General features: G+C 46.9%; 1 protein-coding gene across 3 annotated transcripts in view; it reads right to left on the reverse strand.

The window, feature by feature from the left end:
- The window catches only part of OSBPL5 (oxysterol binding protein like 5), a 118,885-nt gene that overhangs the window by 74,502 nt on the left and 19,192 nt on the right, over window positions 1-25,191 (reverse strand). The window contains exon 1 of one of the 3 annotated variants that reach the window (XM_013957937.2): window positions 23,581-23,593. The exons of the other annotated variants lie outside the window; for them this stretch is intronic. The gene's annotated coding sequence lies outside the window, so the exon portion shown is untranslated. Of the gene's footprint in view, window positions 1-23,580; window positions 23,594-25,191 lie in introns of those variants that run through there. 3 annotated transcript variants of the gene reach the window in all.

Below are 25,191 nucleotides of genomic sequence, written 5' to 3' on the forward strand. Positions count from 1 at the left end.
ATCCACAGTTAGTGCTCAGGCCCAACATGTTTTGTTCCAAGGATTTCTTTACAGAGGACTTTGGGTAAGAAGTAGGGCCACTGAGGATGAAATGGCCCAAGAAAGCTTTTCTTGGTAAGGTTTATTCAGATTTGACAAGTACCAGCAATAGGGTATTTACCTGACCCTTCAGAAATGTAGCTTGCAATGTGCAAAACCTGGCATCTTCTTATCACAGAACATGGCAGAGAGAAGTTGTTTTGATGCCTCCTACCATGATTTCAATACTTCCGTACACTTTAAAAGACATGTCCTGCAGATTCAGCCAATAATCTGTTCAATGGTCTGTTCTTTCAGCCCAGCCAGTGCTGACTAGACAAATGTACTGGGCATTCACACTAAACTGCCCATCACACTTAATTTGCATTAACTGTGATTGCTTAAAGATGAGTTTATTGATTGGAGCTGCATGAGGATATAGAGTTTCACTGAACCGGAAAGGAAGGAACACCCATAGAAAGCAAACAGACTCATTCCTTCCAGCACTCTTGTTTTCACTGTGGCCTTTTACCCAGACACATGTTGTGTATTTTATCTTAAAACGAAGCCAGGACCCTAAGACTGCATATTAGATGCCTGATGCATCAGCCTCCAACTTTGAATCCAGCCACGCGAAAGCAGAACCAGAAACCTCCTGTTTTGCTCTGTGGTTGTGAAGCCCTTTGCTTTAAGGTTTTCAGCTCGACAAGTTTTTGCATTCAAAACAGCTCCCAAAAAGAAAAGTATGTTACAGCAATGGTAAGAAACTCAATAATGGAGCCATATGCAATGGGAAACAAGGATGAAAAACTTGGATGCCAGCAGGGCCTTTTACACCTTGTCCTTTCGTGTTTAGCAGAGAGCCTGCTGCAGTATTTCCTCTCGCACAAAATGAACACCCAGCGAGCAGGACGAGCCGACCTGCGCCACCGCGGCCCTCGCCTCCCTCCCAGGAGGGCTGAGCAACGGCACACGCCAGTGGCAAGATGCGCTATCTTGACTGATATTTCCAAATACTCTCACTGGAAAAGATTTATACCCCCACCACCATGCCTGCCAATGCAGGGAGTCCACCTTTGTGCAAAATGATAGCAAGTGACCAACAGGCAGACAACTCACACTAAAAAAATCCTGCACAGGAGAAAAAGATAGAAGATCATCTATGAGGATGCACTGCCTGCAACAAAAGAAAAAAAAAGCACAAGAATAAAGTTTAGCACTATACTTCCATGCATAAAAAGCATCACAAAATCCAAGCTACCGCCTCTGGATTTCACATGTCAAAGTTTTCCTCTTATAAATAAGAAAAGATCACTGCCATTTCATCAGCAAGGTAATAGCATGGTTTAGCTTATGGGGTGGAGAAGCACAGTTTACCTTGCGCACACACATTACAAGGTAACTTTGAAGTGGTAAAATCAAATGATCAAAACCCATCACAACTGCAAAATTTATCCTCCACAAGTGCTTAATGTCCATTCACAGCTTCTGCTAGGAAACTAAAATAGGAAATTTCTGCACCATGAGCCACTCTAGGTGGACATGAAGAACATCAAGTGTTCATTCTCCCCCAAAAGAACTAAACTTCTGCTAATTCAAGCAGCTTGTTATTCTTAACACTCTGGTCTCCATCCGAGAGCACCACACAAGCACCTTCAGCTACTCAGCTGGCAACAGCTCCTCTTTGATCCAGAGACTGGCATCAGGAACATAAGGACTACAAGCATCTGGTCTTAAATGAAACCCCTGCTAGGATTTTCACTGTCCTTACACGACCTTCGCTCAAATCAGAACTCTGGCTTCAAAAAAACACATCTTGGCATCTCACCAAGTTTGTGCATCAAGCTCGCTTTTATCAAAGCAGAAAAAAATTTCACAGCAACTTTGCTCGCAGGAAAAAAGAAAAAAAATATATATATATTAAAAAAAAGACCACTCAGTTCAAACCAACACTGCAGGAGCTAACAAAACTAGACCTCTTCATTGAGTTGAGCAAAAATTATAAACAGAGCTTCTTCCAAAGAGAACACAGCGTCAGGGACCGGAGAGGCCACCCAGCAGCCTGTCATTTAGCCTTCATTAGCTCCAGCGTAGATACTGCATTTCAACAAAAGCAGCAAAATGCATCACGATGAATATATCAATATTTTCACAAAGCCTCAGGGCTCTGACCCTACCCTGGTAAAAGCCAGGACCACACTGCGCCGGGGTTTCCTCTTCAGGACAGCCTGAGCACATGCACAGCTCATAGCAGAGGTGGCTCCCAGCCGCCACAGCTGGGCACCGCTCCGCTGAAACCAAGGTTCTTTCACAGCAGGTTTTGCAAGTATTCCCTGAGTACACGAGGTGATCCCCTTTGAAACACCCTAGCGCAATACAAAAGTTGTTTAATATGGACCGATCTCCGGTAATCTCCCACACAGTGAGTAACGCCATACTCCGCAAACAGTCTGATCTGAATGAGCGGTTATGATGAGCAAGGGACTGTTCACAGTGGGCAAAGGTGAAAAAAACCGTTTCTTGCTGGTTATCACAAAGAGACGGCCTTCTATTATTGCAGAGATGAGTCCGACCGTGTGTAGGGAGCTGACTCATATCTTAGTTCTGCTTTATCTTTAAAAAGACTTGTACCGACAAAAGGAAAAAGTGGCTTTTTACCTTGTATATAGCATGGGTTCAGTGTTTTTAAGCAAGCAAGGAACACAATTCTCTCTGCTCTGCTTTTACATGATTTAAGTGACAGATATGCACAGAGGTCAGTTGAACACATGACAGCCTGCCACAGAGGTCAGCATTTGCTGATGAGCCTGTAACATCTAAACTGGGTATTTGGCATGTTAACAACCCACCTTGGAGCTGATGTGTCCTGGTGTCCTCGCGCCATGCAACGAGCAGGTCCTGTCCTAAGCAGCCCACTTGCCCACCCACATGCATACTTCCCAAGGGTACTCCGACAGCAGAAAAAAGGTTTCTGTGTAAATGCCCACAAGCTTTACAGCACTCTTAAGTAGCTGTCGAAGTGATTAATGCCAGCACTTGGAGGAAAACAACTTTTTTTGCCTGTATTACTCTAAATGTCTCTCTTATTAGCCTATTACTGTCCAGTAAAAAGTAAGCATTTGAACGCTTACTTGAAATCCAGCAACACTCCCCAAATTTATTACCAGCACCATAGTACTGATGTTTCCAGAAGTAACATGAGCTCAAAAAACAAAACAAGCACTAACTTTCTAACATAAGGAGAAAACATCTCCTACTTCTGCTTCTCTCCAAGCTTCGTTCTGGGCACTGCAGCGCTCTCCGCACCAGAACATCTTAAGCGTAAGCGTGACTGAAGGGTCAGCTGGCTTGCTCAGGGCTGACTCTGAATATCTAAGAGACCACGTGTGCGGCATCTCGTCATTTAGTCATGCAGATCTGATGATCTTGTGGATACAGCACTGGACTGGGAGTTAAAGAAAAACCCCACATTTGCATTTCTGCTTTCTCTTCCATGTTTAACTGCATGAACACATAGGGTGGGGACTTTCACTGTGCCTGTTGGGCAGCACATAAATAAACTGGGTTTCGGATCTTACAAGAAGCCCCAATGTACTGTCAGACTAGTCTGCATGACGAGTTACTCCAGAACTGACAACCTGGTGCAGAAACTCTTCATTTGGAAGAGGAACGCCTTTTTCCAAGGCATGTTCGGCACTCAGACAGCCAGGCACGTTGTGATTCCTCACCATTATTTTCCAAACGCGGTAGGCTTTCCAAGCAAAGACAAGCTAAGGCTTGCCAGCAGCTCTGCTCTTCATTTCCCAGCTTTACTTTTCCTGTCTGAAACGGTCAAATCCTGCATGACAGAGGCATCTCCAAGGGGCCTTTTCTTAACACTCACCCTGCTTGTCGCTGGCAAATCACGTCCCAGGCTGCTCTGTTCACCAACAGAAGTGAGAGTATAGATCTCCTCAGGGTGAGGGGAAAAACCCATTAAACTGAAAAACGAAGTGAAACAGGTCAGACTCGGGAGGTATCTCACGCCTGGAGGAATAGCAGCGAGAAGAGAACAGATGGGAAACAAGCAGAAGCCCAAATCCTGCCCCACCTTTCTTCTGGCTTTCTGCTGCGCAAAGCCCGACGCACAACTCCAGCCACAGGAGAACTGGGGAGCAAAGACCATTGCTCCAGCCCGCAGAGAGACCACAACGCTGGGAAAACCACACCTGGGCTTTCCGAGGAGACATCTGCTTAGAGTGGACAGGACCCAAGAGGACAAGCAGTATTAACACCCACACACTGCGAATAAATCCAGGTGCGCACCAGAACATCAGCCCTTAATTTTGATAATAGCCAACAGCAAATTCAACCCCACAGTAGTTTACAGCAGCCTTGTGGTTGCCCTAAATTACACCCCACCTGCAGTAAACTCCAGGGAATTGCCAGTCTGGTAGGTGTGTGTGTTCTAGCAGCGCTCTCCTCCTATGCCAGGCTGCTCCTTGCATTTATGCTGTCCGACTTCTGGTGCCAAAGTAAGGCCCCTAAATTAAGAAATGAGTCTCTCTGAGGTCAGTGGGAGGAGAGAGGCTCCTCCCAAGAGTGATTCAAAGCAGCAGCCTCTGTTAGCAGGACACTAATAACTCTCAGCTCTTAGCACTGGCACTTACAGACGCCTAAAGGTAGGGAGTGGCGATGCCCACTGAAGCTCCTGTCCGCTCCTCCCAGGTACCCTTTTCAGGAAGGGAGCACTATTTCTGGCTATACAAAGGATAACTACCAAAGAGCTGCTTAAAGCACCCTTCTACCACCAAAGGGACACTAAGGGCACGCACCTGGGCCAAGGCTGAGTTGCCCTCTCCCCAGACAGGCTGCAGCTGCTTGTGGCAGCCTCATGCACAAATGGAAGCATCTGGAGAAAAAAATCCCAGACTTGGAGGTTTTCAAGATTGGTAGTTCATGACCTGGTGCAGAATTTGGTACAGCAGGCAAGAATGTAATTTTTGAGAAATGCACTGCTGTGACTTTTGCTTCCACGAAGTATAAAAGCAAGATGTGATCCAAGAGCAACACCACTGTCTCTCCCTTTGACTGTACAGCACTTGGCTAATTGCTACCTTAATCCTCACGCAACCAAAACCTGTCCCTGGACACCAGAGATTATCCTGCAGATGCAGCTGTCCCAGAAGATTTCCACATGGCGGGAACATGGCAACAAACAGCACTCAGTACACTTCTGGAGGAAGCGTTCAAGTGGGACCAGGCGATCTCCGCCCTGCTCCATGTTGGCACAACACAGTTTGTGCGCCAATACACACACGCAGCTGCAAGGACGCTCAGCATGGCACGGGCCGCTGGCTGGGCTTTCCCAAGCTGCGTCGCTCACTGCGCTGGGCAGGAAGGCCAATTAGCTGTAGTTTTGGTGCCTTTTTAATAAGGGGCTGTAAGAGAAGCAAATTACTACTTAAGACAACATTCATTATGTAGAAGTGAGAAAAAGACGCAAGTAAGATACGTGAAACAGTTATTCTATCACGAATGTAACCCTTCCATCCCAGGCTGAAAGATCTCAAAGACTTCTATAATCCATTTTTTCCCCTGCGCCCCTCCCCAAAGCAGGATCAGGTATGCCTAGCTCACGCCTGGTAGGTATTTCTCCAGCTTGCTCTTGAAGACCTCTAGTGAGGAAAACTGCAAAACCATTTCCCCCCCCACAGACTTTTTTCCCAGTAATTTATCATCCTTACAGTTCCATGTTTTTTCCTAACGCTCATTTATTTACACTGAGAACAAGAGTGCCACAAGCAGCGACAGACACCAAACCTATTAACGTCACTAGCACAGCTTATATTTAAGGTTAGCCAAGACTTTCCAGTAGAGAACTGCTACTCACAACTTCCCTGAACTTCAACTATTTGTGCTGAAGTTTGCCATCTCAGTCACTTGCCTCAGGGTTTGTTTAAAGGATATTTCAACCAAAGATATTCAGTGATTTCTATAAATGAGTAGAAACAGTGGTTTTTTGCGTGCTAGCAGTTACAGAGACCTTCCCTTGGAAACCTTTAGTACTGAACCCCTCCATTTGGGACCAGGGACTTAAAAGTTCAGCCTAGCGCTGCTTCTGTGAAAAGGTACCCAAACCTGGCTGAGCTGCGAGCTCTCAGTCCAGCTTCCCACCCCACCGCTGAAGGGGCTCGGGGCCCCGCACTGCACCCAGCTCACCTGGCAGCAGGTCCAGGATGAGCCATGGACACGCTTGCAACTCGGGCAAGGGACGTACCTTCCCACCAGGCCTCTTCTGCCCTCACCTGTGGCCTGGCCCTGGCATGCTGAGGGCTAGAGATCACATGGGGTTTTTTGAGAGAGAGAGAGAGAGAGAGGACGCGACAGAGAGAGAGAGAGAGGACGCGACAGAGAGAGAGAGAGAGGACGCGACAGAGAGAGAGAGAGAGGACGCGACAGAGAGAGAGAGAGAGGACGCGACAGAGAGAGAGAGAGAGGACGCGACAGAGAGAGAGAGAGAGGACGCGACAGAGAGAGAGAGAGAGGACGCGACAGAGAGAGAGAGAGAGGACGCGACAGAGAGAGAGAGAGAGGACGCGACAGAGAGAGAGAGAGAGGACGCGACAGAGAGAGAGAGAGAGGACGCGACAGAGAGAGAGAGAGAGGACGCGACAGAGAGAGAGAGAGAGGACGCGACAGAGAGAGAGAGAGAGGACGCGACAGAGAGAGAGAGAGAGGACGCGACAGAGAGAGAGAGAGAGGACGCGACAGAGAGAGAGAGAGAGGACGCGACAGAGAGAGAGAGAGAGGACGCGACAGAGAGAGAGAGAGAGGACGCGACAGAGAGAGAGAGAGAGGACGCGACAGAGAGAGAGAGAGAGGACGCGACAGAGAGAGAGAGAGAGGACGCGACAGAGAGAGAGAGAGAGGACGCGACAGAGAGAGAGAGAGAGGACGCGACAGAGAGAGAGAGAGAGGACGCGACAGAGAGAGAGAGAGAGGACGCGACAGAGAGAGAGAGAGAGGACGCGACAGAGAGAGAGAGAGAGGACGCGACAGAGAGAGAGAGAGAGGACGCGACAGAGAGAGAGAGAGAGGACGCGACAGAGAGAGAGAGAGAGGACGCGACAGAGAGAGAGAGAGAGGACGCGACAGAGAGAGAGAGAGAGGACGCGACAGAGAGAGAGAGAGAGGACGCGACAGAGAGAGAGAGAGAGGACGCGACAGAGAGAGAGAGAGAGGACGCGACAGAGAGAGAGAGAGAGGACGCGACAGAGAGAGAGAGAGAGGACGCGACAGAGAGAGAGAGAGAGGACGCGACAGAGAGAGAGAGAGAGGACGCGACAGAGAGAGAGAGAGAGGACGCGACAGAGAGAGAGAGAGAGGACGCGACAGAGAGAGAGAGAGAGGACGCGACAGAGAGAGAGAGAGAGGACGCGACAGAGAGAGAGAGAGAGGACGCGACAGAGAGAGAGAGAGAGGACGCGACAGAGAGAGAGAGAGAGGACGCGACAGAGAGAGAGAGAGAGGACGCGACAGAGAGAGAGAGAGAGGACGCGACAGAGAGAGAGAGAGAGGACGCGACAGAGAGAGAGAGAGAGGACGCGACAGAGAGAGAGAGAGAGGACGCGACAGAGAGAGAGAGAGAGGACGCGACAGAGAGAGAGAGAGAGGACGCGACAGAGAGAGAGAGAGAGGACGCGACAGAGAGAGAGAGAGAGGACGCGACAGAGAGAGAGAGAGAGGACGCGACAGAGAGAGAGAGAGAGGACGCGACAGAGAGAGAGAGAGAGGACGCGACAGAGAGAGAGAGAGAGGACGCGACAGAGAGAGAGAGAGAGGACGCGACAGAGAGAGAGAGAGAGGACGCGACAGAGAGAGAGAGAGGACGCGACAGAGAGAGAGAGAGGACGCGACAGAGAGAGAGAGAGGACGCGACAGAGAGAGAGAGAGGACGCGACAGAGAGAGAGAGAGGACGCGACAGAGAGAGAGAGAGGACGCGACAGAGAGAGAGAGAGGACGCGACAGAGAGAGAGAGAGGACGCGACAGAGAGAGAGAGAGGACGCGACAGAGAGAGAGAGAGGACGCGACAGAGAGAGAGAGAGGACGCGACAGAGAGAGAGAGAGGACGCGACAGAGAGAGAGAGAGGACGCGACAGAGAGAGAGAGAGGACGCGACAGAGAGAGAGAGAGGACGCGACAGAGAGAGAGAGAGGACGCGACAGAGAGAGAGAGAGGACGCGACAGAGAGAGAGAGAGGACGCGACAGAGAGAGAGAGAGGACGCGACAGAGAGAGAGAGAGGACGCGACAGAGAGAGAGAGAGGACGCGACAGAGAGAGAGAGAGGACGCGACAGAGAGAGAGAGAGGACGCGACAGAGAGAGAGAGAGGACGCGACAGAGAGAGAGAGAGGACGCGACAGAGAGAGAGAGAGGACGCGACAGAGAGAGAGAGAGGACGCGACAGAGAGAGAGAGAGGACGCGACAGAGAGAGAGAGAGGACGCGACAGAGAGAGAGAGAGGACGCGACAGAGAGAGAGAGAGGACGCGACAGAGAGAGAGAGAGGACGCGACAGAGAGAGAGAGAGGACGCGACAGAGAGAGAGAGAGGACGCGACAGAGAGAGAGAGAGGACGCGACAGAGAGAGAGAGAGGACGCGACAGAGAGAGAGAGAGGACGCGACAGAGAGAGAGAGAGGACGCGACAGAGAGAGAGAGAGGACGCGACAGAGAGAGAGAGAGGACGCGACAGAGAGAGAGAGAGGACGCGACAGAGAGAGAGAGAGGACGCGACAGAGAGAGAGAGAGGACGCGACAGAGAGAGAGAGAGGACGCGACAGAGAGAGAGAGAGGACGCGACAGAGAGAGAGAGAGGACGCGACAGAGAGAGAGAGAGGACGCGACAGAGAGAGAGAGAGGACGCGACAGAGAGAGAGAGAGGACGCGACAGAGAGAGAGAGAGGACGCGACAGAGAGAGAGAGAGGACGCGACAGAGAGAGAGAGAGGACGCGACAGAGTCTAAAGCCACAGTTGAGTACCTGCTGCTCCAAGCTTGGTGGCAAATCCCCGATAATCTCAGCGGAGCAGGAGGCGGTTGCTATTGCCGTACTTGCAATCTGCCCTCCCACCTCTCCAATGATCCCACCTGTCCAAACATGAAACACCCTGGCAAGGCAGGGCAGGGGAAAAGCTTGCACCGCTGCTCAGAGTACTGCACCCCATCTGCCAATAAACCAAGTATCGCAGTCCTCAGCACTGCAGTCAGTCATCTGTCTCTCTTCATGGGCACAAAGCTTGCAAAATTAAGTCATCGATCCATCAGGCCGAAGGATGATACACTCCCATCTGCAGCTGTAAACTCAGTCTCGCAGATGCCTGATGGACCGCATTAAATCCCACTCTAATTACCTTCTCCCACTGCTTTCCATCGCAATGTCCAGACTGGACATCCATGGGAACAGGGCCTAGAGGGTCATTCAGCGCAAAGAGCCAGCTTTTCACAGCTGTGGCATGGGTCACACCAGCATTTTGCAAAGGCACCACTTAGGAGGAAGCTCTCAAATTGCACTCACTCAGTGAAAGGGAAACAAATAAACCCTTAAATGGGCTAGCAGCAACTTCGGGGCTGGATAAGATCTGGAAAAAAACCTTGGATCTCTGTGGTGTAATTAAGTGTAACAGAGTCATGCAAGTAAACACAGGAAGGTAAGCAAGAGCAGAGCCATAACAAACCCAGCACATGGCGATACCATCACCCATATTGCCTGCCTATATGAAATGCATTTGCCATGTGCGTTCTCCCTGCTCTGGCTGCAGGATAGTTTGCACCTTTGAGGATACGGCGTTTTAAGAAGGCATACAGAAATGAATTTATTAAACTGGGCTAATCTCCAAAGCTTTTCTTCATTCCTGGCTTTACACTGAAGAATAACTTCTCTCCTACAATCATTCCTCTGAGTCCCGTCTCTGTCTATACCTATATCTGTATCTAACACATTATTTATGTATGTAGGTCTCCGCATATATTAAGTTCTCTCTTTTCACATTGCTCCTACAGGAATAATGTTAAATGACAGGAAAGAATCCTGTTCAGACCGTGTCCCAGATGAAGGTGAGAGTCCCCTTGCACTGTCTTTCAAACTAACCCCCTGCCAAGTTAAAAAAAAAACAAAAAAACAAAACCACACACTCAAGTGCTTTTGTGCCGAATGGAGCAGATCGCACCAGAGAAATTACTCAAGTGTGCGAGTGTTTGCAGAAGAGGGGCCTGTCACTGTGAGCTCTCCCTGCACAGCTCATGATGAAACTGTAAGCCACCGAGTGCACTGACTTGCCTGTTCTCCCATGCACGTAACGGCATATCCGCAGACTTATAAACACAAAAATGGGGAAAAGCATCATTTTATTGCTTGAAAAACAAACAAATGTTTATTTTACCACATTTTCTCCATATCCAAAAATTACCTATGCAAGCAGGCATGTGAAAAGCTGAGCGCACAGCTTTTTTGGCTCTAATTGCTACCATGTCCCTTTACTGCTGGGAAAAACCCTTACTGGAATCTGTCCTATCTTCGTAAGGAAAGGTACTTCGCGGTATAAGAGGCCTTCTTACATTTTCAACTCTTGCAGCATGTGCTCCTAAATAGAGCACTGGTATTTTGGTAACAGCCAGATATTCAAGCTCTTGGTTTCACAAGCAAGCATCTTGCCAGCTTGGAACAACACAGAGAGGAAGCTCTAAAAGCAAAACAGTGCTCGGCCCCACGCTATTTAAGAGAAGCAAATCAGAACCACCACTTCTGCGTGAGGGGAACTTCTCCAGTTTCAGGAGACACCAGATCTGACCACAGGGAAGTAGCTCATACAGCGAAGCACCAAGCTATTTTCAGCAAGTTTAACAGACTACGACAAATGTGAATTGTACCCTTTATGCATGCTGCATAAGCTGGCCCTCAAAATGAATAAACAAGACAAAAAATATGCAAAATTTACAAAGACTAGCCATGTTTCATAAATAGCTGGTAGGTTTTTATTCAAAAATACCCCAAACTAATAGGCATTCCCCAAATGCACCAACAATTCTTCAAAGTGAGCGCTCTCAAGCAAAAAAACTGGCATTTTGGAAAATAAGCTGACATTCCCACAGCCTTGCTTCGCATAAAATCACTAACCTAAACAAACAGTTCCTGTGCACTGTCAGATGTGAAAAATCACTGCAAAAGGTACCGCTGTTTTGTACACAAAAGCTCTCCCAGCACAATAAAAAAAATTGAGGCTTTTGTTTTCAGCGTACTTCCTGAGACACAGAGGTTCCTGGCAAAGATGGAAAGTATCGGGAGGGAAAGGGCAGCTGAAAATTAATCCCCTTCTCCCTCGCAACATCTTCCCCCGCTCACACAAGCTGTTACCACTGCTGTAAAGCAGAAAGAGCCCTACAAAGCTGAAAAGAAGCAGTCCTACATGAAAGGCCAGTTGGGGCACAAGGGGCCAAGAAAAGCTTCCTTAGGCTTCTCAGGGTTTCAGACTTGGTCTCTAGGGCAGCAGCACCTGGTGACACCAAACCACAAAGTCAGTCCGGAGGAACACACTTAAATCAGCTGACCCTGTGGGTTAGTTTCATCAGTAGGTACCACGTAGGTAATTTATGAAATAAATGAAATCCCAGGTCTTGAACTCTTTGATACCTTCAGGCAGGCCTAAGGAGATACCTCCAGTTTGCCAAACATAGAAGAAAGGAATTAGAGATTACCTTTGTGTTTAAAATGACCAAGGAAATCTCTGCCAGGACCTGCACAAGCAAAGTCATTTGCTAACAAAAACCCCGCACCAACTGCCCTGGTGACCAGGAGAGGTTTTGCTGCCATGCAACTGGAGAATGAGTCCATGAACCAACACCGACAGAAGAGAAAACCCCCAGAACAGCAGTGCGCAGCACATATTACCTCCTACTGTGGTATGCCCTGCTCAAAACAGGCCAGGTACACAAGGATATGCCAGTCCTTCAAACACGCACCCAAGAACTCCTGGTACACATCAAGTATAACAGGCTTTGGACCAGGCTTCCTACATTTCCGTTGAAACCACTGTTACGAAGACACTCTGCTGCTGCGGAGCTCACAGGGTGACTGACTGTATGACCTGGCTACCTTCAGCAGCCCCATGTGGTTCCTCAGACGTATTTGGCTGTAAGATGTGGCTGCTCCCTCTCTACAGCCATGCCCCAGGTCAGCAACCGTCTCCTAGTCATATATTCCGCTTTTGGCCACATTAACGTCATGCTATCTACGGCACGTAGGGTCATGCTGCAACATGAGGCTCTCCAAGGCATGCTCTGACTACGTAACGTGGGTACAGGCTACATTTCCTCTGCTAGATGGTGACCAGTAAAAGTTACGACACCCATTGCTGAGCAGTCACACTTGCACAAGCATTAAGAAAAACCCCACGGCCTGTGCAAGTCTTGCGAATGCCTGCTACTGCAGATGATTTTCTGTATTTTCCCCCCAAGCACCACATGAAAATGATAAACAGACCCCTTTTGGTGCCCTGCTTGCTTCGTGACTGCAAGCATTTTCCTTCCAGCTGATGATGTGGCTTTTTGATTTGGTTTGGATGAAGTGCAAAAGGAAAGAGTCATTCACTCAGAATAACAGAATATTTGCTTTGCATGACTCATGCTGAACTCAGACAACTTCAGCTGGATCCCGGGAGCTCTGGCTAAACACAGCATTGCCACTCCAGGCTTGGGAAGCACATCTTCAAGAATAATTTGTCCCTTGCAAAAAGTGTTTCTAAGGAAGATGACGCATATGGAATTGACTAGTCTGTGTGACCTGCACGTTAGGAGGTACAAGATCAGAGCTAGTTAATCTTTTTTTCCCTCCCCATTTCTGGGAACGTATTGAAAAGGAAGCCTGTAACAACACACACCAAGCCTGACGCGCTCACTCGCTAGGAAAGCTGCTCACGCAATGATAATAAAGGGGTCAATAAAGATCAGGCGCCTGCTGTTGCCTCAAAACACAGCAAGTCTGCCTTGGCCCAGCTGCTAACAGCAATGAACTGGCAGTATGCTGGGATTGCCATTTTCTATGTGTTTATTCGTCATCTACTGCCAGAACAGTCTAACATCATAGGCCCATCAGCTTTGCTGCAATAGAAAGGCAAATTAATATGAGAACGCAGCAATAATCTCATAGATGGACACAGTGAGAGGGCAGTTGAACCAGCGATCTCTCCGAGGCATTAAGGTGATATTTGACATGATCATCGCTGATGTTGCCTGCTTGCCATAACAGGTTATGCCTTCCCCTAGCCCCAAAGCAACGCTCCCAAAACACCCTCTGACCAGCAGCTCTGCTGGAGGAGGACACACAAGCATAAAATAAGCTAAAGTATATTGCATCTCTGCCCTTTTCTCAGAGATGCACACATAACCCTAAGAGAGGATGTGTATTTAAGGAGAAGCTTTTGCAATGGCCACATCCGTTAACAGAACTCTATGCAATAGCACAGCTGTAGCAGTATATAGTGTCTCCACTTCTCAATAATTTGGGAATGATTTCTGCTCTCATCCTGCAAATACTGGTAGATAGTCCCAGCGTATGGCACTTGCACGAACGGTGCCCTCAAAAGGGGCAGCAATAAGTCTGCAGTGCTCAGCAAACGTAGAAATGTTCAAAGCATCAGGAGCCTAAAACTGGCAACAAACCTAAAGCCCATCATCTTTGCCCATGGGGCAGAAGCCAAAGCAATGCTGTGGCCACCAAGACACAGCTGCCTGTTAGGCTGTGACCAGAAATACCTTCCTCTAAACCCTGAAATGCACTGTTTATATTTATCTGTGGCTGAAATTCATCTTCTTTACCTTAGCTCACACTGCATTTAAATGCATGCAGAAAGATGTTTGTCTCTGCTAAGATCACATCAGCATAAATTTTGAGACAGTTATTTACACAAAAATCAGATCTTTTAGTCTTCTCTCAGTTATAACTATTTAGAAAGAATAAGAAGGTTTTGGTGGTCAAGTTTAAATGAATATTCCCAAAAGCTTCTCAAAACCTCAGAAAGCTGTACATCTTTGGAGCTCCCCTTCTCTTCGGGAAAATGACTTAATATCTCTGCTTCTATTAGTGGTAGTTCATCTAATACAGACCACCGGGACTGGTCTAAAGAGATTCAGGTTTGCTCTTTTTACTAATATCTGATTTATAAAACTGTACTCAGGACTGGATCAGCATTTCCATGCCAAGGACACATTCTCTGGATTTCGGAACACGTTTGTACCTGGTGTTGACACCATTCCTCCCCAGCTGAGACTTCGCGCACATCACCAGCACCAAAGGACACTTTTTATCTTGTAGATAGATTAGATTTTTTTTTGCCTAGAACAGCTAGAAGGAGAAAAGATTTTCTGCATCTCATTTGCTTGGTTCATTTTCACATTCTCATTTACGTTACTACAGTGAGGACAGGCTTTTACAGGAAAACTTTCTCATCGGCTTCCCTCAAACCAAAGCAGGACCCACATTCAGCAAGCAATTTACATTCCTAATTTTACCATTGATTTCACTGAGAATGGGTCTGCATTTCATTGGCTTTCCCACTGATTTCACTGAGAGTTAAGATCTTAAACAGTCTGCTGTGCCTGGCCCAAAGTATCTGCTCCGCTAACTCATCCATTTTCAGATCACAGCCAGAAAATCTTCTCCCAGTCTATAGCTCTCAATTTCCCTCCTCCACTATTCCTTGCTATCGAACTCTGTTCAGAAATAAACTCTAACACATCAGCCTAGCACAGGTCTCTCCACGGAGCTGTATCCCCATTGACAGTGTTTTTACAAACCCCACACATACATTTGGAGATCCTGCTCTTGGGACTTGCCAGGGTAAGATGGAGTTAATTTGCAGCTCATTATCTCATTCTGCATGGAGCAGGGATGGGGCACACAGGCGAGATCCCAAGTCATTACCTGTTTTGTGTCTCAATTGATAAACAGACATCTTTTATAAAAGCTAACTTGGTCCTGCAACTTAAATTGTACCAAAAGGTTGTTTTAATACCTATTCTGAGAGCAGAGCTCCTTGCTAGCATGTGAAAGGGGCTGCCAGCCAGAGAAGTTGCCCCTTTCTAGCCCCATAATACAACAGGAGATGAGGACAGGATAAAGAACAGATGCAACTCAAGGCTCATGAGCAGAAGAGAACACAGGTGTCAGACAAAAGCCACAACTGTGACATGAAAAATGATGCTGGGAGAAGCAGTAAGAGAAGAATTTGGCTACAACTGCTGCCCTCCAGGCCATGATTTGTGCTGCTGCCACCATCTGCAAAGGCCACAGAGCATTCAGCTCCTCCACCAGCACAGTCCTGATGAGAAAGCAGCGGGACAATTTTCCCTGGGCTTTCCGATTTAAGAAGCAAGGTGGTACCTGGTTCATTACACTGCAACAAATCCTTCATATAATGCCCTGAAATCGCAGAAGCGCCATCGATAAGCAGCACTGTGGTTGCTACTGCCTTCCCCTTCAAAGCAATAGGCTCTGGTAAGACCCAAAGGACGACTCTGCTCTGCACACCAAGAACTTGCTGGATGGAGCAACCTTCTTTATTAAAAAAATAAAATAGAACAAACCAAAAAAACCCATGCATAAGCTTCCTATTCCAGGTGACTGAGATAATTTAGAGCTTCTACACCTGAAATTCAGCTCCTTTTTCTTGTACAAATTCCTACTAGCAGCTGATGCTTTCCCATTTGCCGCCTGGAAGAACTTGCAAGCTGCCTGGAGAGAAGTTTCTGCCACCTTGAAGCATGATCAACACATCGAGGACTAGGGGTGCATGTGTAAATATCACTTTTGAAACGGCTGCAGTTTTCTTCCACAAGCAGACTAGGTAGCAACAGGAGAAAAGCAACACCACCCTGTTACATGGCACCACAGTGCTAAGCCAGAGGGATCTGCCGAGAACCCGTAGCTGGCTGGCTAACGCCGTTTTCTGCATTCCTGCTGGGGATGTCACGAGACCAAGGGGGAGCATCTGAGAAACTCGTAAACTATGCAGCTCCAGACAGCAAGGTATTTTTCTCGCAGAGAAAGACAAGAATAATTACGAGGCTGTGTTTGTCCTTCAGCGTGACTCCCCGTGACTGCCAGAAGACTCCTACATGTTCGCAGGACTGCCAAGCCACAGCGCTACATACTCATGAGTCAAACCCTAAAACTCATGAGGCTGGCCTAGAGAAAAAAAAAAATCATGAGATTTTAAAAGAATACTTTTTCTGTTCTTTTGTTTCCTTCCTGTTTTTCAATCAGGAGAGTCAAGATATTCAAGATGTTTCAGTGTTGATAGCATGTCTGGATGATCCCTTCAATTCCCAGAAGTGGGGCCTAAAGGGAAGCATCAGGTATCCCAGGTCTGACAAGACAGGAATAAGAAAGCAATGATTTAGCAAGACACCCATCTGTGACAAGAGTGTGAGGCTGCTTCTCATTCCATTTAAGTCAGCTGGAACTCATGTAGAAGATGTCATTTTTCTAAGCCAAGAAGAGCTGAATAAAACTTTCCTCTGCTGCTAGGTGGGTGGGAACTCAGTCCAAAAACTACCTGTTCTTCCCCTCAAATGGCGGGGGGGGGGGGGGGGGGGGGGAAGAGCATCATGAGAAATTTCTGCTAAATTGCATGGCATCATGAATCAGAAAAGCGAACCTAGGGAGAAGGGGAAGGGAGGTCTAGCACCTCGTATATTTGAGGGAGTAACAGAGACAATGTAAGGAAAGGGCTCAGCACCACGACCTGCTGAGGTCATGGATGATCCAGGGAGCAGTTGGTAGTTTGTGAAAGTTTAGGTGGTTCCCAGTGCCAGACTCTTCCCTATTCCCCAGCTGCTAAACCATATGAACACTGTAAACATAGCAAATAAATCCTTTCCCCTGTAAGCTGCCACAGTTGCTGTAACTGGTACGGACATATAGCATGGCCATAACCGAGGATGAGGCTAAGGCAGCCCAGCCAGAAACAGGACAAACAGTCTGAGATCACTGCTGCCACCAGACATTTTGGCCTCTGAAGCCTCTCATTTCACCCCCCGACATGCCCATTTCTAGCCCTGTTTTCCCCTTGGGCTGCTCCCAACCACTATCACAAACCTGAGGTCTCTTGTCCTCACTGGAAACAACAGCAGGCAGAAGATCTGGGATATGTTTGCTCCCATTTAGCCCCTCTGTCGCAATACAAATGGGTCTCTGGATTTCATGATATCCATCAGAGGAACAAGTTTTGCTGCCCTTGACTCTGCTGGAGATCCAAGAAAAGTAGCGGGTCTGGATGCTGAGCTTAGAGCAAGGTACGAATGGTTCACATCTCCTGCAAGACCAAACCCGAGGGAGGTAGCGCACCAGTGGGTACCTCTCAGCCTTTTCTCCACTTTTTGCCAAAACCAAAAAAGAAGTTACCTTGAGAAAAACTGATCAAGCTTTATATTGGCATATCTGAGAATAATATTAACACATGAGCTGTGCCCTGTCTTGAACAGGGGTGCTGACAGACTGGCTCTGAAGAATCTCCCTGTTGCAGCTTAAGAAGTATTTGTAGGCTGAGATGATGGATTTTCTACCAGAGCTATTGAGTTAAAGCACATGTTTTCTTCTGCCAGTTCTGCTATGGGTCCAGTCCCCCCAGGAAAGGTATGGGAGGAGAGAGCAGGGAGCAGTACCTTTCACAGCTGCAGCACCAAGAGTCTCTCCAGCTCATCCATCAACATCCAGAAGATACAGCACAGAAAATGCTCAGGAAGATGACTGGACTATGTGAAAGAAAACACCAGTCACTATTTTAATCAGCCTGGCGGGAGAGTTCAAAGGGTCAGAAATGATTCATGCTTGCCCATACCCTCACTTTGAAAGCATTTTCAAGGGCTCGTTTCAGAGCCATCTGAACTGCAGCTGCAAACTGCATGCATGATGATTTGTGCCAGCTACTGAATTCTCATGAAGGAGAAGCTGGACATTCACCCCTATATATAGTATGTCAAAGCAGCTAGGACGATCTTGAAGGCTGGCGAGCAAATGTCAGTGGCAGAAGATTTCGGACAGTGAGATTTAGGGGCATACTTAAAAGAGTTAGCTTCAGTCTGAGAAAACAAGTCTCCTTGGTCCCTTCTCTATGGATCAGCAAGAGGAGACTGGCTCCTGCAGAGAGGGTTATGGTCAGCCTGGCACACACTCTCACCAACTTCCCACCCCTGTCCAAGGTCCAGGATTATTTAAGAGTCATGTTGCAGTTGGAGAAAAAAAAAGAATGGGCCACTTTTGTTAAAAACTGGGGTTAAAAGCAACCAGCAACTCTGGATGTCCAAGTGGAGAGACTGTAAGAGATCTGAATTGCAAAGAGTTCAGCAGCTACAGTCTGCAACCCAGGCTCTTCTCAAATGCTTCAGGTAGCTCACCGAAGATTTAAGGTAACCTGAAATCAGGACTGACATTTGAAAAGTCTTGACCAAAGTCCACATCTATGAATCCCTTTTGGCTCATGCCCAGAAATTAATTTGCACATTGGATTTCCCAGGAAGATATCCTTCACTCAGAGAAAGGAGGCCACCTATTTGGAGTCTGGATTTCAAGGCAATATTCCTGACGTAGCTGTCAAACTGAAACCAAGAATAGAGGATCCTAAAGGCTCAGGTCTGAGGAGAAAAATCATGACTCTGCAGTTGGATCTGATGAAATAAAGACAGGAAAATGGGGAAGTAAATCTTGAGATCAATAATTTGAAACGATGTTCTCAGCTGAAAATAAATAGATGCTATTTTTGAGGTGTCTAAGGATAGATGAAAGCTTTTTATTTGACTTTGACAAGAACAATCTCCAAAAATGTCTCCGAATTAAAAATCTGAATTAACACAGTACAGGAGTAATGTGACAATGTCTGCTAGCTTGGAAAAACAAACAAACAAAAAACCCAAGCACATAACCATTAGCAAAAAAAGGATCGAAAGCAGCATCTTTTTCTGAAGTATTCATTGCAGCATTTCATTCAGAAATTGCACAAACTGTATTTACACCACCTTTCTAGGGTACCAGTTCAGCAAAACGTTCAAGCACATGCTCAAATATTCCAGTTTAGCAACACACTGAAGTATCTAAGTACACATAAAGGGTTGGCAGGGTACAGACAAGCAGAGACTATATACACTAAACTTAAGCACGTACCTCAGGGGTTTGCTGAGTAGAATCGCTTTCTCGAATCAGAGCACAGAAATGCCACCCACATTAGCCATCAGCTTGTAGGGGCCTATAACCCGAGCTCTGGGCTATCATTGTTATTAGGCACCTTTTCTAGCACTGAAACTTTCTCACCTTCAGCAGGTGTTCCTGCAACATCCCAAATACTGAATATTTTCAGTCCTCCCATCCATGCTGGTAAGATGGGCTTCTACTGGACTTCAAATTAATCTGGGCCTTTCGTATTCAGTGTATCATCTGTTATGAAGAGTAACGCTACATAGAACAGGAAGGTCCATGACTTTAATCAGATTTTATTTCCTTTCAATTCAAATGCACAAAAACATCTACCTTTTCTTCTCATGCCTCCTGCCAAGTTTTAAAAGCACAAGTCTTTAGCAACCTCTGCTGTGCTAACAAACATCAAAACTAATAACCCCTCAGCTAACACCACATTTTCCAGCTTGATGATGGCCCAATTACAATAATGGAATGATCTCTAAAAGCAAAAGGGACTTCAGGAAAGTTATCAGGAATTTCCTTTATATATAACTTTCCCCAGGCAATAAAAAAAATAATAATAGTCAAAGGATCTGGCCTAAAGCCTTTTAAAATCAGTGGGAGTCTTCCCTCTTACCTTGCTAGATTTTAGATTAGAGGATATAACAGGTCACACAATACTAAAAAAAAAAAGTCCTGTCACTGGCTTCAATGGTCATGAGACCAAGCCACACAACTCAGCGTTAAAACAGATGAGGTGGGAAAGAATTTAGTTGTACACAAAACTTAATGGCTTCACCTGCTCCTAGGAATTCAGAGAGCTAGGTTAAGCATTTGCATTTCTGCATACCTCCAGGGAAGAAAACATGCTGGCAAGATTATAAGGAGCAGAGAAATCAATGTGGAAAGCCATAAGCTGTCCTCAAAGCACCAAGGTAAGGCATGATCCTGTCTGCACAAAGTTCAACCTCATCATAACCAAAAGACAGATGGTCGTACTGGTTGGAGCTGGGTAGACGCAAGAGAAGAATAAATCATACCCAGATGAGCTGACTTGAATGTGGGAACAGCAGCATTTAATTTTTCTTTAAATGTGACCATTAAGATTTAGAGCAATAAAGTGACTTTTCTGAACATTAAGTATTGTATATCTGTACTAAAATAGTCTTTGTCTTACCAGGCAGAAGAAAACTATGGGGTATAATTCTCATTTACAGCAACAATGTCTTTCCATTGACCTGGCAGTGTAAAGAAACATAAATGTTATTTTCCCCATTTTAAGATTTCTTTGCCTTGCCAGAGCAACAAAAAACTTCACATGTGTAAATCAGTTGCATTTTTCTTATTTTAAAAAGGACTGAAATGACTTTAAAATGAAATATGACATATGGGGAAAAAATCATAGCTAGTCTCTTGATATTCTTTACAGTAGGAATTAATTTAAAAACTGTTTCATGTAACTAACAAAAAAAATTAATACCTATGTAGATCTCATTGCAACAGAAACAAACAGAAACCAGGCAGATCCCCAGAGCGGAACCTTTTCAGGATCTGTCTGAAGTTTAAATGATCACAGAAGGGCTTCTGGCACAAATAGGAAAAGTGAACAGTAACAAATCAGCAGGACTAGATGACATCGCTCAAGTTTTAAGGAAACTCATGGCTGAAATAGCTAGATAACTGGAAAATAGCAAGTATGAAAACAACCTTTAAAAAAAGATCTGGGGAACTACAGGCTTGCAGGAATAATGTCTGAATCCAGCAACTCAGTGAAGATTATAAAGGGTAGCATCAATGGATGCCCACACAAACAGGGCCTCGCAGCAGAGCCAAGGCGGCTGCCGTAAGTGGGAGTCCTGCCTGTCAGACCTCCTGGAGTAAGTCACAGCCATGTGACTGAAGGTTACCCAGGTACCACGATCCATCAGGCTTTCAAAATGCATCGTGACAAAGCCCCTTGCCTACAGCTCTCGAAAGCAAAAGCTACAGGACAAGAAGCAAAGTCCTTGAATAGATAAACATTTGTTTAGAAGATAGGGAACGTAGAACAGCAGCAGGAGCTCAGGTCCCAGTGGAAGGGGGTCATCAGAGAAGCAAGGAGCCTACGTCAGGAGCTGTGCTGTCCAATACCCTACAAAGCGACCTGGAAAAGAGGACAAGCAGTTACGCAGCGAAGTCTGGCCGGGACTCAAGGAAGCGAGGACACGGGCTGCCCTTGAAGAACTGCAGAAGAACCCTTCCTGACTGACCAAAGTGGCAACAAAACATTGTTTAAATTGAGTGCAAATAAAGGAAAAGTGATACATATGAAAAAAAATCTCAACTTGGCATATAAAATGATGGGCTTCCAAATGCTAGAGGGAGGCATAAGGGTTATGATAAACAGTTCTTTGAAAAGCCTGACACTGGCATGAGGGTCAACAGTAAGAATCATCAGGAAAAATAGGGAGGACATCGCATCACTGCGGCATGTCCACGGATGACCCACACCTTGAATACTGCAGCACACAGGCCATACTAATGATGCCTCCCGTAGCAAGGCAAGAGGATTCCTACACTTAAGCTTTTCCTACATAAAACTGTAATAATTTCACCTTCGATTTAGATCTCTCCCTCACATCTGAGGACATGAGCCACAGATGCAGGCAGGCATCTAAGCTGAAACATTTGCTGCGTCAGGGAATGGGTTGTGTTCATTCTGCAGTCGCTACCTGAGCAATGAGCAAAAACAGCCCAACAGGAACAGCAGCTGCTGCAGAGTTGTTGCTTATCTCCTGCTTTATCCTATTTCAACTACGGGGAAATCACAGCTTTGTCCAGTGTATTTGAAAGCTGCTGTAGGCACTTGATATAAATGCTGATCGCATTTGCCCAACTTCATTGCAGATTCCTTGCTGGTCTACAAGCAGGAAGTTCATTAAACACGACTTGAAGGTCTGATACTTAACTAACATGACTATGGGAAAAGTCTGCATTAGCTCAGACCAGAAGGTGACTGCACTTAATTGCATATTCCATCAAAGACCTGTTCCTCTGTGAAGCATGGTAGCGAACTGCTGATCATTATTACCAATTTGCCGAGACACTTAAAACATCAATCTCCTTACACAGAAAGCATTTGCTGAAATTATCACCATTTACACTGCCTGATGAGCTTTTGCTCCCCTTTGCAATTTGGAAGTAGGCCACCCCAGTAATAGACTCCTCAGCAGGTTTAAGCAGGCAGGCATTAGTGGGTCCCCACTAGCAATAATGGTATTGTGACTTAAGTACCAGCGAGCCCTCCAAGAGGCAATCACAGATGTGTCTGTAAGCTTCCCGTGCACCAGGGCTTGTGCAAAATTAAACTGCAGACGCAGAAATCAAAATTAGGACTGGCTTGTTCACTTAACGAATCGCTGAGGTCTTACAAAATAGCTTTAATTTTAATGAACTGAGGCTGGGAAACACCAGTGAAGTGGGTACTTGATCCTAAAACAGAAAAAAAGGATGGTTGTCAGGCCCCTATTGTGTTAGGTTGGGGATGGAGCTAATGGCCTAGAGATGACACATTTAGGTCCATATTCATCCAACCTTATTCCAGGGACCCTGCTCAGAATTACCCTCCAGAGAGGCCTGGAGACCAGCAAGTGGCCCCACAACCTTCACACCTCAGTTAAGTGCCTGAAGCTTTGGAGGACGATGGCTCTGGGCCCCCGGTCCCTTTCCCAGCCTACCCCATCCTAAAGCCCCTTCACATGCAGACCAAGCATGCTGGTCACTGGTATGGACAAACCAACCACACTCCCAACTCATTTCCACAGCAGTAACCTCAGTGGCAAGCCTCTGAGTCCTACAGGCATCCTCGCCTCCTTCCCTTGCCCCACTAACTGATGTTAAGTCCATAAAAAGGAACATTATGATGCAAAAAATCAGAAATGAAGGCACAGGAGGCAGTGGCCCCAGCTGCTGTTCTCCTGAGGCAACAGCTCATTTTACAGCAGTTTAATTCCACCCAAGACTTGTATGCAATGCTGGAAATCATTCAAGTAGCTACTAGCATCTTCCTCCCACAGATCCTCAGCCTGTGAGGCAAGATCCACAGCATATTTCATTATATTCTGGCTAAGCTCGTGCATTCAAAAAGCCACATAAAGAACTGCTGCAAGAATAAAGCCACATATACCAAATGCAGGCGTGCTATATGTGAAGGCTAAAGGATAATATTTGTCTGCTAATCAGTGCGTGTGGCTGGGATTCTTCCTAACAGAGCTTTCAAAAGTTTCAACAATATAGTACACACTGCTTATTATCATTAGTGATTCCAAATCTTGCAGAGGCAATGCAAAGTCAAATATCTGCAAGCTTACAGGCTACCTTGCAAACTGGGCTTCCGGTTGACCGCGGAGAGCTGGAAATTCACCTAAACTTCAGATGTTAAACCTGAGGATATAAAGGACTAAGTTAAGCATTTAACTGTGAGCACAATTCTAAAATAAAACAAAGCAAAGCAATCATGAAACACATACAAGGGGACATCCGCCTTCCAGAGGAGGATGTGCAGCTCGTTACATGCCACACGAAGTTTCTCTCCAGCCTGTTCCTCTTCAGCCCCTTCCCTCTTGCTCCTCAAGTTCTGCAAACACACCAGGAATACCTCCCGACGCTTAAAATGCCCCAGCTCCTGTTCTGCTATTCAGAGCGGTCGAAGGCTACCTAACGCGACACTTCTGGCTACGGTCCTCGCAAAGGTATACGCTAACGGAGTCTGCATCAGAGAAATGCTCTCGGCTCCACCCACCTTCTGCTCAGGGCACATCTTGCTCCACCAGGCTGAAATAAAACTCAACTGCACCAGCATTTCACTAGGAATAAGACGACGAAAAGAGCATAGACACATCATTATCGAAGGCGGGGAGCAAGAGCCGCAGGAGGAGACCAACGCAGAAGTTGAGCGAGGCACCAGGCCCGGGTGGGGTGGGATGACGTGGGGCCCTGTGAAGCGCAAACGACTCCAGCCCCACGCCAGCCCCGGCCAGAGGCCTCTGCTCCCCGCTTCCCCGCGGCAGCGCCGGCACCGAGGCCATCGCCATGGCAAACGATGAAGACATAAGGAGGAAGAGCCAAATGCCCAGCACGGCGGGGCCCGGGGGTGCTGCGCAGGCTTGTGCGCAGCCAAAACGCCTCTGCCCATGTCAGCTATTCAGAAGAGCTACCCCAAAAAAACAAAACAAAAAAACAAAAAACCCACCGCCCGCTGTAGACCGTCTGCCCTGCTGAAAGGCAGAGAGACCTAAGCTTGGATCAGTCTGCTCGGCCTGGCACATCTCCGAAATAAAGCTCGCCCGTAGCAACAACGACATGCCAAGCGCAGGAGCCAGCTGAAAAACAAAAACGCACTTCCAGGGTGGAGGAGAGGTTTGACTCCTTGCTGGTGGGGGAAAAAGAAAATAGTGCCAAATACACAAAGCAAAAAAACCACGCGGACCCCAGAAGCTTTAGGCACCCTCCTACTGCGGCTGACTGCAAAAGCTGAAATTGTCCAAGGACGCTGCTGAACTGGGGTCCCACTTAATCCCTTGAAATCAGTGATGTCCCTTGTAACACAACGCCAGACAAGTGACGCCAAGCGGGACTCTTCCCAGCAATACAGCCCTGCCTAGAGCTTCACAGAAGCGCGGGGCTCGGAGATGTGGAAGCTGTTGGGACCTGGACCCAGGCAAGGAGTTACTAGAGGCTCAGGCCAAGTTTTAATTCAAAAGGGGTATACACTTAAGTTTGTCACGCAAACTTCTTATCTGGGATTTCCCAATTCGTGTTTACAGCAGCCTCTCGCGCCCACTGATCGGCGGAGTTGGCTGCAGTCCCGCAAACAGCAGCAAAACCCATTCCGAGCTGAAAAAAACACTGCAAGCGTTTTGCAGCAGCAACAAAAAAAGAAAACACTTTGATGAACGATGTTTTGCTGGGAAGAACAACATTTTTGAC

The sequence above is a fragment of the Apteryx mantelli genome, chromosome 4 (assembly GCF_036417845.1).
Source record: "Apteryx mantelli isolate bAptMan1 chromosome 4, bAptMan1.hap1, whole genome shotgun sequence".
NCBI classification, from domain to species: Eukaryota; Metazoa; Chordata; class Aves; order Apterygiformes; family Apterygidae; genus Apteryx; species Apteryx mantelli.